Below are 18,398 nucleotides of genomic sequence, written 5' to 3'. Positions count from 1 at the left end.
CCATGAGATTTTCCAGGCAAGGATACTGGAGTGGGTTGACCATTTCCTTCTCCAGGGGATCTTCCCAACCCAGGGATCGAACCCGGGTCTCCTGCACTGCAGGCAAAGTCTTTACCGACTGAGCTACAAGGGAAATATTCAGAGAACATCAAATTTAGGGAAAAACAAAATGTCATAATAAAAAAAATCCCAATTATAATACTTAAAGAAAAGGAACTCAAAGATAAATATAATATGATTTCACTCATATGTGGAATGTAATCAATGAAGCAAATGAACAAACAGAATAAAACTTGTAGCTACAGAAAACAAATTGGTAGTCATCAGAAGGGAACTGGCAGAAATGGGTGAAGGAGATCAATTGTACCATGATCAATGGTTACTAGACTTATTGTGATGATCATTTTGTAGTGTATGCAAATACTGAATTACTGTATTATATATATTAAACAAGTATAATGGTGCATACCAGTTTTACCTCAATAAAAGCAGCTCTATTAAAAAAAAAATCATGATTTGCACCTCATCCTATGTGCCAGGCTCTGAATTAGCTCCTCTCTTCGCAAAAAAAAATTGTGTGGTAGGTATTGGAATACACACTAAATCTTAGAAGCAGAAAAGAAAAAACTGCTGAAGATTACAAAGCTACTAAATGGCTGGTAAGCTTTGAACCCAAGTCCATCTGTCTCCAAAGTACATACATAACTCACATTAGTAAAGATGAACTCTTTTCAAAAATTGATTTGCATACGACTTTCATTTTTTTTAGGACTGAAATATGGTGATTTAAAATTTGACTTCTTTCTTAACTTCTAAATCACTAATGCTTAGGCCCAACCTCAGACTGAGCATTCATTCCTAGCACATAAACACACAGCTTTGCTAGAGGTTAGAGGTCACATCAAAATGGAGCCTCAGATTTTCGATAATTAGTATCAACAGTGGGAAGAGTCAACCTGGGCTTGCGTCTTGTTTCTAATAGTTGTGAAGCCGGAGCAAGTCATTTATTCTCTCCAGGTTAAACATGAGGATAATAATAGTATCTTCATCTGAAAAATGAGGATAATAATAGTATCTATTTCTAGATGTGTCTAAAGATGAAATTAAAAGGTATTAAACAATTATTCTAGTGCCTGGTGCCTGGACCAATATATGTAGTCATCTATGGGGATCTAGGCATTAGATCCTTTTTTAAAGCAAGCTACAAATATCCTACACTGAAACAGAAATCCCCAGGATTAGTTCAGGTTGATTTAATGTCCCAGGAGTTATGAGTAACGACCGAGGCTCCTCTGGCGTCATACAAACCAGCAATGCCTGGAGAGACTTAGATAAAGATCATTTCATGTTGGGACTTGGGCACTTGTTTAGACAGACACTAAAAGCTAATTACACCCACCTTGGCAGGCTTAGCTGTAAGAACAACACAGCAGCTGGCAAAAGAGAATGCTGCTACGAATCTTCCACAATCTGTGACTGGGGCCGCTGGGGCCTTACCCTTGTTAATCCCTCAGTATTTAAGGATCAGAGTCATGCTATTTGGGCTTCCCAGGTAGCTCAGTGGTGAAGAGTTCGGCTGCAGTGCAGGAGACACAGGAGATGCAGATTCATTCCTTTGGTAGGGAAGATCCATTGGAGGAAGGTTGCAACCCACTCCCATTCTTGCCAAGAAAATCCATCCCATGGACAGAGAAGCCGGGTGGGTTTGCAGAGTCAGACATGACTGAGGCGACTGAGCATGCATGCAACCATGACATGCTGTTTACCTAAAAGCCTGCATCTTAAAGAATATGCAATAATTCATCCAGGCACTGTTCTAGGGACAAAGGGGAGTAAGACAAATATTCTAAGCAGCTCCTCTTTCAGTTAGAGACATAAACGACTAAAAAATATGATTTTGAATACCAATCGAAGTTATGATGGAAATGAGACAGGACACTGGAATAGAGAATGGTTGGGGGTAGGTCTAGAGTCATCTTAGAAGGCAGATCTGAGGAATAACATCTGAAATGAGACCTTAATACTTTAGAGAGTAAATGGTGATATAGGAAGAAAGGGAAGTGAACATTAGAAGATCGAATCACATAAAAAACATTACAAAAGCCCCTGGAGTGTCTCAGAAGTATTTATAGGATTGCAAAATTAATGCACTTAAATACATTCATAATGAAGCATCTTCTATCACAATTGGAAAGTTAACTATAACGATGTGTCCAGTCCTAATGTGTTTTGTCTGGATGGGACATTCTGTCTGTCTGCTTCTATATCCTTCCATCTTTGTTAAAAATCAAAATACTGTCCTTAAGTGAAAAAGACTTTTACAGCAATAGGCCTCTGTATTCTCATCCATAAATGGAAATAATGCCTTAGAGTTTTTCCATGGACTTGTGGTTAGGACTAAAAGAGAAAACGTGCACAAAATATCTAGGCCAAAATTGATCAACAGTGGTGGCCACCTACAGAGCATATGCTTCCCATCTGCCTGAGAAAAATGACAAATTTGTGTGGCTTTGGATAACATGGGAGAAAGTCAGAGACTTGTGATTTTTTTTAATGTATCCATGTGGGACTTTTTTCATGAAATTTTAAATCTCTGAGATCTTTATAATAACAGAAATATAAGAACAAGGCCAAATAAAACAGAGAAAAACAGATGAGCGTGAGTGGGTCAGAAAAGAATGGGGAGAATAAAAAATAATGACATCAAGGATCCAGAGAAAAAGGGATGTAGGTCCCAGAAGCATCTTGAGGCTACCTTGCCATCCAGGGAGAGCGCCATGTTCCTGAGTCATAGAATCTCACAGGACTTGTTCCTGAAAGATGTATCCAGGAACCTTACTAGAAAAACGAATAGTCCTGGATTCACGTTTTCCCATACACAACATTACTCTCCATCTCCTTTGAATCAAATTAACGTGTATGTTTTGTGAGCAGAAGCATCACAGCAAAGCATTATGGGGGATAGTTTTCATTGATTCCACAAACCCATTGAGACAGGTGTCATTATCAGTTATCATTACCATTACTATTCTTATTTTGGGTTAGGTTTGATGAAGGGCTCTGAAGTTGGGAGGTTTGGAAGCTTCTCTTCACTCACTCTCACCATGTCAGGGCAATGCCTCTGGGTGAGTTCCTGATGGGATAAAATCAGTTTACACAGGGGCTTGTGCACAAGTTCCTGAGTGAATTGTGAATTAAAAGAAATGGAGTACTAAGCCTTTGCTGTTAATAGTTAATTAGCATATTCTCTTTGGAGTGTGAAAAAGAAAGTGAGAAGCCTGGTTAATTCTCAGCGTCCCAAAGGAGCTTCAACAAAACTAGTCAGTTATCTAATGCCTTAACATTTTTCAATGCTGCTTAACATTCAACAACTGTAAAAGGAAGCCAGCCCTGGCTACTACCTAGTAAAACTAACAGAGCACTATCAAGAAAGATTTATAGTTTTAGCATCTTCAAAACATGCATTTCCAGCAAAAATTAAAAAAGGAACGAAAGAAATGCTATTTGGAGCTTAGTAAATACTTTGATATCATCTATAATTCACATTACAAAACCTTTCAAAACACAGAACATATCAAAAAGCAAAACATCCACTCAGTGGTGAAATCAATATAGCATATACCATTTCAACATGATGCATTACAAATACCTCCACTTTCTTTCCAATGGTCTTAGAATCTGCATTTTAAATGGTTGTGTTTTCAACCTGAGCTAGCCTTATGCATGTTTTTTTTCCAATTAGTCTTTGGTAAACCTCAGTTTCCCATCATTGCCAGTTGTTTGGTTCAAATAAGTCTAAATTCAGGTAATTACTTAAAAACATATCTTTTGAGGTGGGGCAGAGAGACTCTTACATGCACAGCATGTTAACAGGAAGTTTCATTCTAGGTTTTAATGAGTCATATACGCAAAAACACAGCAGGTTTATTTATAAGTCACATTCATGGGACTTTAAAACCTTAAAAAAATAAAATTATATTCATCAAGCACAACAGCAGATTTAAGCATATGGCATTTTACTTAGTCTTTAACAGTGGAGTAGGTACTGTGATTCCCACTTTACAAACTGACAAAACTGACAAGCTGAGTGCTTTAGAAAATTTCCCAGGTCACTTATCTGGAATTCAAATCCGCGTCTGCCTGGCTCCAAAAATCTATCTATACTATACAATTTCATGTGGTTTAGTCGCTAAGTTGTGTCCGACTCTTTGTTCCTCTGTCAATGGGATTTTCCAGACAAGAATACTGAAGTGGGTTGCCATTTCCTTCCCCTACTCATATTCTTATGGCTCCCTTTCAATCTCCCCCATTCAATGACACTATGGAATAAACCAAACCATACCCTATGGTCTATAGAATTTCTCTAGAACTAGGGAGACACAAGAGATGCAGGTTCGATCCCTGGGTTGAAAGATACCCTGGAAAAGGAAATAGCAACCCACTCCACTATACTTTCCTGGGGAAATCCCATGGACAGAGGAGCCTAGCAGGCTAGAGTCCACGGGGTCACAAGAGTCAGCCACCACCCCAAGACTGAGTACACACACATAAAGAATTGGGATATTCTCTAGAGATAATCTGATTAGGCATTTGATCTCAGATAAATTTACAGCATTTACCTTCAATGCTCAAAGGTGAGAGTAATACTACCTACATTTTCAATTACATAGATTCTTTTTCTAAAATGTAGAAACCTGTTTATTTCAAAAGCTAAGTTGTTGTTATTCAGTCGTGTCTGACTCTTTGAAACACTATGGACTGCAGCGCACCAGGCCTCCCTGTCCTTCACCACTTTCCGGAGCTTGCTCAAACTCATGTCCATAGAGTCGGTAATGACATCCAACCATCTCATCCTCTGTCGTCCCCTTCTCCTCCTGCCTTCAATCTTTCCCAGCATCAGGGTCCTTTCCTAATGAGTCAGCTCTTTGCATCAAGTGGCCAAAGTATTGGAGTTTCAGCTTTAGCATCAGTCCTTCCAATGAATATTCAGGACTGATTTCCTTTAGGATTGACTGGGTTGATATCCTTGCAGTCCAAGGGACTCACAAGAGTCTTTTCCAACAGTACAGTTCAATAGCATCAATTCTTCAGTGCTCAGCCTTCTTTATGGTCCAACTCTCACATCCATACATGACTACTGGAAAAATCATAGCTTTGACTAGATGGACCTTTATTGGCAAAGTAATATTTCTGCTTTTTAATATGCTGTCTAGGTTGGTCATAGTTTTTCTTCCAAGGAGCAAGCTACTCTTGATTTCATTGTAGTCACTATCTGCAGTGATTTTGGAGCCCAAGAAAATAAAGCCTGTCACTGTTTCCACTGTTTCCCCATCTATTTGCCATGAAGTGATTGGACTGGACACGATGATCTTCATTTTTTGAATGCTGAGTCTTAAGCCAGCTTTTTCACTCTCCTCTTTCACTTTCATCAAGAGGCTCTTTAGATCCTCTTCACTTTGTGTCATCTGCATATCTGAGGTTATTGATATTTCTCCCAGCAATCTTGATTCCATCTTGTGCTTCATCCAGCCTGGCATTTCACATGATGAACTCTGCATATAAATTAAATAATCAGGATGACAATATAGAGCCTTGATGTACTTCTTTTCCAGTTTGAAACCATTCTGTTGGTCCATGTCCAGTTCTAACTGTTGCTGCTTGACCTGCATAAAGGTTTCTCAGGAGACAGATAAGATGGTCTGGTATTCCCATCTCTTGAAGAATTTTCCACAGTTTGTTGTAATCCACGCAGATTCCTTTTCTAAAATGTAAAAATGTATTTATTTCAAAAGCTAAGTGATTACATATAATTAATATGATAATTTTGGAAGGGGGTTTTAATAACACATTTTTAAAGGAAATATATATGTATACATATGTATACAGACAGACCTATGAGAGAAAGGAAGTACAGTAAAAAATACTCTTGACTACAACTTCAGAAACAGTGTTCATTTGTGTGACTGCCATCCCTCCACCACTTCCCAAAGGATAACTCAAGAATACAACGGAAATGGTGCTCTCTAGAGTCAGACGATACAACAGCCCAGGCTTAGCCACTTCAGGCAAAAGGAAAAGAAAGTGAAAGCATGGAGGGATGATGTAGTGGGGAGAGAAAAATGAAGCTGTACTAGACAGCAAAAGTGAACAAGCTTAGATTTTGCTGGCAGATCTCAGTGTGTTTTTCTCCAAAAGAGACATGACAGATTCACGACACACTCCTATGGGCATACCATGGTTTGATGAAGTCCAACACTAGAATAATTCACAATCACCGTTTGGTAATAACTATCAGCTTCCCAGGTGGCTCAGTGGTAAAGAATCCACCTGCCAGTGCAGCAGACTTGGGTTTGATCTTTGGGTCAGAAAGATCTCCTGGAGAAGGAAATGGCTACCCACTTCAGTATTCTTGCCTGGAAAATTCTGTGGACAGAGGAGCCTGGCGGGCTACAGTCCATGGGGTCACAAAAGAGTTGGACATAGCTTAACAACTAAACAACAAAACAAGCAACAACAACTAGCAGATTAGTAAAGGTAGTTGCTTGCAGAAGACTACAGCTTACCTAAGATTGGCCTCAGATTATAGGTAATTCTGCAAGACTTACTGGTAATACTCAAGAAACTGCCTCAGATGCAAGAGAGATTGACAAGCTATGGAGAATCAATCTGCTGATGATTCATGTGGAAAACAATGTTTCACAAACTCCTGCACTTTACTACAAGCAACCAGTTATATGAGACACACCCCGATGTGACTGCACTGACCTAGTTGATTGTAACTCGCCAGGGCGTTGCGACTCCACATTGGACAGCCTTACAGCAAGTAGTAGTGTTCCCAGCAGAGCTGTAAGTGTGTTTGTTAGAAAGGTAATTACATGATGCAATTCATGTTTTAGAAAGTCCTCTTTAACAGTAGTGAAGAGGATAACGTATATCCTGTCTCAGTCCCAGCCTGACACTCTAAACACCATGCACACAGCTGCTGACCAATAGACATGAACCATAGATCATTCCTCAAATGATCGCTCCCTGACCTACCTCTTCCCAACTCTAAATTCTTCACGCCTCCCCTACTTTGAACCCTATCTTTGGCACTTTGGCCTTGGCAATTTGGCACTATGGCACTTTTGGACCCTCTAACATTTAACTCTCCACATTCCCCAGTGGACTCATATTTCAGTGAGCCTATTTACTTCCTGCATTTCTAGAACACCTTTGCCAGGAGAGTTTGTGTTGGTCTTATTTTCTCATACTCAATTCCCACCATTGTCCCCTTGATGGAAATCCCATCTGGGCCAGTACCAGGCCCTTTACAAAGAAGTGGCTAGAAATGATGAGATAAAGGAAGTAGAAACTGGAGGCGAAACAAACAAAAAGCTAATGAGAGCAAAACTACAAGAATTCAAATCAGAGACAATGGGGGAATAAGCTAAACTTGGAAATGTAACACTACACAGAAAAGGGCTGAGTTGACAATGACTAATTCCTTGCTGAGAAATGAATTGTGAAAAGTGTACTGAAGCGCTAACTTAGGCAAATATATACTACATACACACAGAGACTAAATAACATAAAATGAACTTTTGGTATTAACTCTAATCCCCTCACATTTGGGAGCTAACGGAAAAACAACAAAACAAAGAAACCCTTAGCCAACATGCCTTTAAAATATAATATGATTCATAAATATCCTTCTTTTATTTTGCTTGCCTCCTTAAGAAAGAACAATTTCTAATTTCAGGGCTTTCTAGTCATTGTTGAAAATTCTTACTGCATACAATTGCTCGAATTCAAATTCTACACACAGAATCTTAGAGGTCACAAATCGACCTCTGTGTGTTATATAGGGTCATTTTTTTCTTTTAGCTCAAATTTTATCTTAAAAGGCATCATAACTTGATGGATGTTGTGCTTGGTGGCAATAAAGACGCCAATATCTTACTTGCAGCCTGCTTCACACTTTATAGGATCCTCTTGGTCTCTGTCTACATTTATATTATCTGCTTGGCTCCTACACACATTTCGGTTTACTATCTCTGATATTATTTTTAGACCTTTACCTATATATCTTTCCATTTGCTCCCACTGAGACCTAGACATTATGGGGTTTAAAATGGCTTCACGTTCTTCCAATATTTACTCTCCAAAGCTGTCTGCTTCTGATGCCTTTTATCTAGGCATTCTCTTCCCCTGCCTCTTCTGTCCCTCTCCCTCCATGTGTCCCTCCTTTGTTCATTCCCACACATTACTCAAGGATTATAAAGAATTTAGACTTAGTACTACCTGAAAAGTACAACAGAGAATGAGATGGTTGGATGGCACTGCCGATTCAGTGGACGTGAGTTTGACAAACTCTGGGAGACAGTGAAAGGCAAGGAAGCCTTGTGTGCTGCACTCCATGGGGTCGCAAAGAGTCGGACACGACTTGGCAACTGAGCAACAACTACCTGAAAAGTAACCCCCACAGTACCAATCCAAGGGCCCCACCTCTCTTGCTGGGTTACATTATTAGGTACCAGACCCCCAAGAGGGTCCTGGCCAACCCAACACACCAGGAGACACAATTCAGTAGTTTCATGGCCTTCCATCTATCTACATAGCCTGAATAAAACTATTTTTCAAAGAGGCAAATTCACTACAGCATTTGAAAAATCTTTTACCCAACTCAGTTCATGTGTAAACCATAGGATTATGCAGTATTAACCATGTTTGTAATCAAGCATCTAATCTCATTATATCCCACACACACCATCAGCATCACAAATTCTTTATATTATTTATCTTCAGACATAACTTTTTTTTTTCATGTATCTCTCTACTTGGGGGGAAAGAAAATGTAGCAGCACTAATAACATTTTTAGTTTGGGTGAGGGTAGAAATGGACACTGCTCACTCTGGCAATTACTCTACTCTCTTGGTAATAAATGCAATCATCATAAAAATCAAAATTAATAAACTGTGGTTGCAAACCTAATAACTAGTCATCAGCACATTAATTTCCCTATATGCTAAGCTAACCGTATTGTTTATTTGTTGGTAACTCTGAATGAAATGAGTTGCATTAAGGCGACCATCTGCTCTGTTTGATTTGATAAGTGGAATTAAGACAAGAAGCAGCCAGTTTATAGTCAGCGTGACTTAAACTTACATAACAGAAGGTAAATGGTCTTTCATTTGGAGGGACAGAATAGAATATACTCCAAGGATATAACTTAATGCTTTTTCCACAGCAGTTCAAGTTAGATTTTTCATGTGTCTCCAGCGGACATAATGAGAGCTGAACACTCACACTTTGGGGACTTGAACATTGGATTGTTGCATTTCATCACTCTTCCATGCTTCATCTGTGATAAGAAGCAGTAAATATTATATAAAGCTTTCTAGTCCAATTAGGTTATTTAATAATTGTGTTTATTTTCTGTTCTGTGCAGACTCTTAAAAAAAGCTTTTTATTTTGTATTAGGATATAGCTAATTAACAACAATATTGTGATAGTTTCAAGCAAGTAGCAAATGATCTCAGCCATACAAATACATCAATCCATTCTCCCCCAAACCCATCTCCCAACCAGGCTGCCATATAACATTGAGCAGAGTTCCCTGTGCTATACAGTAGGTCTTTGTTGGTGATGCATTTTAAATAGAGCAGTGTGTACATGTCCATCCCAAACTCCCTAACTATCCCTTCCTCTGCTCTCCTCTCCCTGCAACCATAAATTGGTGATCTAAGTCCATGAATCTCTTTGTTTTGTAAACAAATTCATCTGCATTATTTCCTTTTAGAGTCCACACATAAGGGGTGTCATACAATGTTTCTCCTTCCCTGTCTGACTTACTTCACTCAGTAAGACAACCTCTAGATCCATCCATGTTACCCTGTGCTGACTCTGGATGGCATCTTGTTTATAGAGCTTCTTGTTGACTATGGATACCATAGGGGATTCTTTTGATTCTTTCATGGCAGGAGTGAGGCTGTTCCCAATTTTTAACATGAATGACTATCCTCCTGCAGGCTCTTGCTTTAGATCATCAGAGTCATTCTGGCAGAGGTAGAACTTAAAAGCAGTAGGAACTTGCTAGAAACAGCTGCTTTGCTCAACCAAAGAAAGAACCACTAGAATCAACAACACTGGACAAGCTGTGCTGTTGTTCACAAGGCATTTTTCCACAAGATCCAAAGAATTCTTAGATGCTTTATGTATGTGCACCCCAATTTTCAGGATTAATAGGGTTTATTTCTTAACTAGTTATAGTTTTCCTAGAGCTTTAAAAATTATGTCTTTCTCCCCTTTTATGGGTAATTCCTTCTTGCTGCCTGCAAGAGTAATCAAATTATTTTTATCACTTCTTCCAGGTTATTAAAAAGGACATCCAGTGTAAGTGGCTTCATAATAATAATCCCACTAGCGTTCCCCTAGGCAACCTTTTGCTCTCTCAATTCACAACAGCACCATCTTTCATTATGTTTTATGTGCCTTGCCCCCCATCCATTCTCCACATGCCAGTTCCCAGCAATCTTTTAAAACATGTCACTCCTCAGCTTAAAATTCTTTATGAGCCTCCCATTATACTTAGGAAAAAGTCTAAAGTCTTTAACCCTATCTCAAGGGCCCTCCATGACTTTGCTCCCATCTAACTCTCTAACCTCATTTTATACCAGTCTCATCTAATAGTCTAGGCACCTTGGTTCCTTTTATTTTATTAAAACATGCTAAAGTCTACCTCTCCTACTGGTCTTTACGTATACATGGGGAGTGCCAACCATACCCTGAAGCTTGAGCTTTACTATCTTTACATTTATTTCCTCCTTTTCCCTCTGTATTTCTTTATAACATGTGGCACAATTTAGTTAATTATTTGTTGACTGTATCCCCAGTTTTACTGTGAACTCCACAAGCACAGGCCTGTGTTCATCCTATTTATGACTATAGCCTTTTGTACACATCATAGGTGGAGCTTCCCAGGTGGCTCGGTGGTAAAGAATCTGCCTGCCAAGCAGGAGAGTGAGTTTCACGCCAGGGTGGGGAAGATCCTTTGAAGAAGGAAAGGGCAACCCACTCCAGTATCCTTGCCTGAGAAATTCCATGGACAGAGGAGCTTGGCGGGCTCCAGTCCACCAGGTTACAAAGAGTCAGACTGGACTTAGCGACTAAACAGCAACAGCAGCAGCACGCATAGTAGGCACTCGATGAATATTTATGTAGCATAAATATTTAGGAATTTGCATGGATATTTATGAATATTTATGTGAAAGTGAAAGTCGCTCAGTTGTGTGCTACTCTTTGTGACCCCATGGATTATACAGTCCATGGAGTTCTCCAGGCCAAAATACTGGAGTGGGTAGCCTTTCCCTCTTCCTGGGGATCTTCCCAACCCAGGGATTGAACCCAGGTCTCCCTCATTGCAGGCAGATTCTTTACCAACTGAGATACTAGGAAAGTCTGAATATTTATGGAATGTATATGTTTTTCAAGAATAAGTTTACATCTGAATTATATAGCATTTTATTGTAATTTTTTTTTAAAGATAGAGAAGACATTGTTTGGATTGTTGTAGTACCAAAAGTTTCACTTCTGAAAAACATAGCTCTTTCTCTTTCAGCCATCCCAGGAGAATGTACGCAACCCCACAAACTGACGCTATATAGAGAATACATTTGTGACACAAAACCAGGGTAATATTTCCATTATGCTTGAAAGTTTCAAGCTTTGATCATATGCTAAGAGGACAGTCTTATTCTCCCTGTCATCTGCCCACACACACAATAGGTTCCATTAGGTCATCTTGCATCTCTCATAAGGTTGCAAAAGATATAATAATTTGTGCAGTCTTTGAGCATAGAAATACTGAGTTAAACGGAACTGCATCTAGTGATAAACTAGTCAATGTTTAACAGCCAGCTGGGTAGAGAGGGAGAAAAGCTATGACCTAAAGCACTTGCTAGCTTCTGGGATGTAAATACTTCTACCCTGGCTAATTTCAAGCTGTGTTTAATAACCGACTTGCAAGACTCCTGAAAATTTAACAACTGGCTCTTATAAGCCCATACAAGCATCTCTAGCAGAGCACCAGCTCTATCTCTCTGCAAAATTACCCTTCTTTTTCTTTTCACATACACACACAATTGCATAGGACACAAAATAAATTTAATTTACTTGCGAAAGATATGCTCTGTGTGATATAACTTGGAAGAGGAAAAAAGAAAAATAACCTGTAGGTACAAAGAATGTATTCTATCAGTTTACTGTGATAAAGTTTATTTGTAATCATTTGACTTCCCCATCCTATTCCCATCCAGAGTCCACCTCAAAGCAATTTCATAGCTGAGACCTCATGTGTTTCACTTTATTCTGAACTTTTAAGTAGTCAAATTTCAAATGTTAAATATCATCATAACATTCTCCTAGTTACTGGAAACAGCAGCTGATTCTTCTCTATTGTGCTCCCACTCACTGTTCACTCTAGTACATTCATCATGGCATAAATGTGTTTGCCATGAGCCATTTGGCGGACTGATGGACTCTGGAGGTTCTGATAGACAAATCCCCAAGGTTCAAGGAGCTCTCAGCCAGATAAGGAGATAGGCAAGGACACTTCCATGCAGGAAGCCCTAGGACAGAGGTAACCACAGGGCCCCAGAGAATACACAGAATGTCTATTTAATGCCACCTAGATTAAAGAAGACAACACTGAGGCGGAACTTAAAGAATGACTAGGAATTGACTATGGAAAAAAGGAGGAGAAAGGCATTCTAAGGAGAAGGAAGAGCAAGGACAAAAACATGTGCAGGGAGGGTGCAGTCATAATGAAAATAACTGAAGCACAGAGTGTAGAAGGAGGGAGGGAAGGATCCTGAGGCTACAGAGACAAGCACAGGTACAGGCCGGGGTTCGTGAGGATCCTCGTGTGCCATGCACAGGAGCTTGGCTTTTGTCCTGAAGCCAATGCATCAGGGGGAATTTAAGAATTTTAATAGCTGAGTGATGGGATTCATGCTTTAGAAAGAATATTTGGACAACAGTGAGAACACTGGATGAAGTGAAGTGAGGAGGCGGAGACCACCTGCTAGAGTCACACCCTCGCCCAGCAATCAGCTCTCCTTCCATCCTCGTTTTCCCCCCGAGTTCTCTGTTCACCTGAATTCTCTGCAGCTTCCAAGTCACTTCTTTACATGTTGAAGAAAAACAGTGCAGCTCTGTTGTCTCCTTTGGTCCCTAATTCTTTTTCAGGCTGACTTCCTCTGAAAACATTACTCAACATGAGTTACCATTTTGCATCATAAATGTCAGAAAGGAAAAAGGCACAGGCCGCACAAAGTAAAAGATGCCCAGCACAAATTTCAGTTTTGCCAAGGGAATGTCATGGCTGCCCCAGTTATCTATTGCTAGATCAAACAATAAGCCAATTTTAGTGGTATCAGACTACAACGATCATCATCATCTCTCATAGCTCTGAAGAAGGACTGGAAAGTGAAAATCGCTCAGTCATGAAGGATTCTCTGTGACCCCAAGGACTATACAGTCCAAGAAATTCTCCAGGCCACAATACTGGAATGGGTAGCCTTTCCCTCTCCAGGGGATCTTCCCAACCCAGGGGCTGAACCCAGGTCTCCTGCATTGTGGGCCGATTCTTTACCAGCTGAGCCACAAGGGAAGCTCAAGAATACTGGAATGAGTAGCCTATCCCTTCTCCAGCGGATCTTCCTGACCCAGGAATCAAACCAGGGTCTCCTGCATTGCAGATGAATTCTTTACCAGCTGAGCTTCAGTCTTCAAATGGCGGCTGGAGGCAGAGGCATCTCCAGGGCCTCCTCATTCACATGTCTGGTAGTTGTTGCTGACTTATTGGTTGGGATCTTGATAGAAGCTGTCAACTAGGCCTGTCTACATGATCCAGGCTTCCTCATAACATGGTGCTGGATTCCTAAGCGAGTGTCTCAAGAGAGAAAATCAGGCCTTTTCCTAGAAACCTGGCTTAGATTTCACATAGAGTCACTCCTGCCACATTCTATTCTTTAGAGGTGAGTCACTATGGCCACTTCATAGGGCAAGGGAATAAGAGTTCACTGCTTGAGAGGAAAAGTGTCAATTTACAGACATGTTTTAAAACCATCACAACCATTTTCATGGTTTGACCGATGAAAGGGATGCCCATTTTCATTTTGGTGTACCAAGTAGAAAGTGGAAAAGTATAAACATAACCAACAATTTCTAGAATACATTGAAATGGATTGAAACGTCCCATATATGCCCTCTGATAGAGGTTCAAGTCTTAAGAGTCTTGACTAAAAGATAAAGACACAAGCAAAAGATGAGACCAGGTCTTAAGTGTCCCACTCAAGAAGCAAACATATAAGGGGCAGAAGGAAGACAATCCAAGACTGATCCCTCAGCATGGCAGAAGGGCTATTTTGATTTCCAAAGTGAGAAGATGCTAAAGACTGACAATAGCATCTTTTTACTTTGAGATATATACCTATGTATTTGTTGTTGTTTACTCATTAAGTCATGTCTGACTCTTCTGCAACCCTATGGATTGTAGCCTGTCAAGCTCCTCTGTTGATGGGATTTTCTAGACAAGAATACTGGAGTGGGTTGCCATTTCCCTCTCAAGAGGACTGTCCTGACCCAGGGATCAACCGCCTCCCACCCCACCCCCCCACCCCCCACCCCCTCACCCCACCCCCCCACCCCCCGTCTCCTGCATTGGAGGCAGATTCTTTACCTCCAAACCACCAGGGAAGCTCATACCTATATGTAGCAGGTTGTAAACACTTGTCATTATAGACTATGAGTTGAATAATCCTCCAAAAATTTCCGTTATCACCTTCACAAAGGTGATAAATAACATCTCAATTTGTTATATATATAGATACTTGGATCCCAAAGTGAACAAAATGAGGTGAGAAGCTTTCCTAACAGAATTTTCTCTTAACAAGATTTATTTTTGCCCATGTGTGATATACTTTACACATCTAACTTATGAAATGAAGAATATTTGAAATTCACACAGCTTACAAGTAGGTTAGACTTATGTAACTTACAATACCTATACACCCAACAGTTGTGGTTTAAAAAAAAAAAATCTGAATAGAAGAGAAAAGTGAGTACATTAATTATAAGTGTGAAAAGAAAGACCAAAGGTAACTGTTCCTTCCATTTGGGAGAGAAGAAACACTTCTATTCTTACCCTTTTATAGATTGTCCAGTTTCTCAAATCTGTTCTTCAAATAAGGCAATTTGGTTTAAAAGAATAGAATCAAAGGACATTCTCTAAATTCAGCATATCTGGTAGCCTTATATGTATTGATCTAGTACTGATTATTTTGATAAATGACTTTCAAATTTTAAATCTCTTAAGAATCATCTGTGGAATAGACTTGATTGACAGATAAATGGATGAAGAAGCTGGAGTAGATATATACAATGGAATATTACTCATAAAAAGTTACACATTCGAGTCAGTTCTTATGCTGTGGATGAACCTAGAGCCTATTATACAGCATGAAGTAAGTTAGAGAAATATAAATATTGTATACTAATGCATATATATGGAATCTAGAAAGATGGTACTGATTAATTTATTTGTAGGGCAACAGTGGAGAAACAGACATAGAGAATAGACTTATGGGCACAGCCAGTGGGGTGGGTGGGGGTGGGGGAAGAAGGTGAGATGTATGGAGACAGTAACATGTAAACTTACATTACCATATGTAAAATAGAAAAACAATGGGAAATTTCTGTATGGCTGGGGAACTCAAACAGGGTCTCTGTAACAACCTAGAGGTGTGGGATGTGGGAGGCAGGTGGGAGGGAAGTTCAAGAGGGAGGCAGCATATATATACCTGTGGCTGACTCATGTTTTGGCAGAAAGCAACAAAATTCTGTAATTATCCTTCAATTAAAAAATAAATTAATTTTTAAAAACTAAATAAAAAATCAACTATGGAATTGACTTAAAATGTAGATTCCTGGGTTTTATCACAAAGATTCTGATTCAGCAGTGGGTTTGAGATGAGAATTAAAATTTATTTAAGTACCTTCTATGTGTCAATGTTCTAGGCAGACGGGATGTAGCCATGAGCTAGAGAAAGTCTCTGCTCTCCTGGAGCTGACATTCAAGACAGGGAAATGATAAATAAACAAATAAATGCATTACACAATTTAAGAAAATGATGTGCTATTATGAAAAAATGAGCATTCTAAGTAGATGAAGAGTAGTGAGTCATACTATCTTATTCATTTTAAATGGAAGTGTCCTTATTGTTCATTATAAACATTAACACACCTAAAGAAAGAAAGCAAAACTCCATATGTATAAAATAGAAAGTCCTTAAGAAATGATTCTTATTAAATTATGCTCATTTCTCTATCCTGTTTCACATGAAACATTTGAACATAATTGCTCAGCAATCCTAAGACCCATTTGTTCATTTAACAATTATTTATTGGACACCTATTATGTGCCAGCTGCTGTTCTAAGAGCTGGGGACAGGGCAGTGAGGAGGCAGAGACTCTTAGACTGACAATTTTTCCAGTGGGAGATTGTGATAAGTGTTATAAGAAAAAAATGAAGTTGGGATGGTATTGAAGAAGTGGTAGGGAATAAATGGAACCAAAAATGAAAAGATTTCTTGGCAAATAAAAGCAAGAAATTTTCTACCAAAAATAGGATAGAAACAACAAAGAAAGAGTAAGATTAGAGGCATCCTAAAGTGAAGAGAGGGAAGTGCATGCATGCCAGCCAACCTTGGCTTTCTCACTCCAGGAGAAGGTCTTGTCCCAGAGAGCTGATGGAAACTGGAGGGAGACCTGAGGAGCCTGGGGTTGAAGGTCAACTTTCAAAAGACTGTGGTGGAAAAGCTGATTAAGAATCAACAAGTTAGGAATCAAGAGATCACTCAAGAGCAGAAAAGCTCTGGAAAGCACCTCCAACCTGAAAAGCTTGGCCCAAGCTCCTGCCCTCTCTGCCTGAACCACACCCATCTCATCTCCCCACATCCCTTGAAATCTCCAATGTCAGCACCCGCAGACACTCCATTCTCTTCTCCACCCTGCAACCTGGACCATGTGTCTTAGTTCATGTCTCTTTTCTCCCATCAGGTTGATTTCTCACTGAGTTCTTCCATGAGTCCAGAAACTCACGGCCTTCAGGCTACAGTCCATGGGGTCGCAAAGAGTCAGACATGACTGAAGCGACTTAGCACACATGCACACCCAGTGGGAACAAAAGCCTGATTGAATTTGACTGGGGAAAAATGACAAGAGAAAGTACTGAGAGATTTTCAAAGGGGGTTGCTAAAAGGGAAGCAGAGGTGTGGGGACATAGCTATGTGGAAACAGCAGTCTAAAGAATAGTTTAGGACTGGAGTTAATAGAACATTTTTCTGTATCAAAGGGAATGATTCAGTTGACAGAATGTGATGATAGAGAAGATTCGGGGGAATAACTGTGACGAACAGTTCTTGGGAAGGTTAAAGGTGATAAAACCGAAACACGAGTGGAAGCGTTACTTTACAGAGAAACAGGGACAGCTCTTCCATTGTAACAGCAGGAAAGGCATAAGAATATAGACTTTTCACGACTCTAGGTGATTTTGATGTGGGTGGGCCCCTAGCCACACTTTGAGAAATAGTGATGTAGAGAAACCCTTCTTATACAAGGAAGAAAATTAGAATCATGCGCCAATGGAAAATAAGGATGGGGCAGGAGATGTGAAAAGCAAAAGTGACTGCAAAGAGCTGTTTCACTTAAGTGCCACCGGGGTTGTCAGCATCAACCCTAAAATGAAGAAGAACCCACCTCAGAAGATGTGGTACCATGAGATTTTGCCCCTACCACTCAAATTCTATATGGAGTCCACTCCAGCCCTCTACCCACCACCACCTTCTAGAATGGGGCCAAATCCCTTCCCAGTTGCTCCAGACCAGCAATACCTAGCTTTCTTGAGGTCACTGACTGAAATGAAGTTGTAATGAAAGTTTTGAAATTTCTCCCCAGTTAAAAAAAAAAAAAAAGTTATACACTCACTAGAGCTCTTAAGTTGCAAGTCCCAGAACCACTTCTGACACAAACAAAAATAATTTATAGAAGCATGTGGGGAATTCAGAGATACAGAGGGGAGGCTGACAAATTGACTAAAAATTAGGAATTACTCAGGCATCTCTGCGAAATCACTCCAAGAGATTTCAGTTTTGTGTTACCTGGTTCACTATTTAAATTAGAAAATGTGATTGTTTAATAAGTTTCATATGCCTAGACCTGGCTGGTAGTGTGGGGCACCTTCATTAACAGTCTACCAGAGTGCTTCCAACAAGGAAGAATTTATACACCAAAAGAATATAACTCATCAACGAGGTGATGCTGTTACTAAAAGAATGTGGAATGCAGAAGACTGGAC

The sequence above is a fragment of the Capra hircus genome, chromosome 14 (genome assembly GCF_001704415.2).
Source record: "Capra hircus breed San Clemente chromosome 14, ASM170441v1, whole genome shotgun sequence".
NCBI classification, from domain to species: Eukaryota; Metazoa; Chordata; class Mammalia; order Artiodactyla; family Bovidae; genus Capra; species Capra hircus.
Note: the sequence above shows the minus strand (reverse complement) of the source record.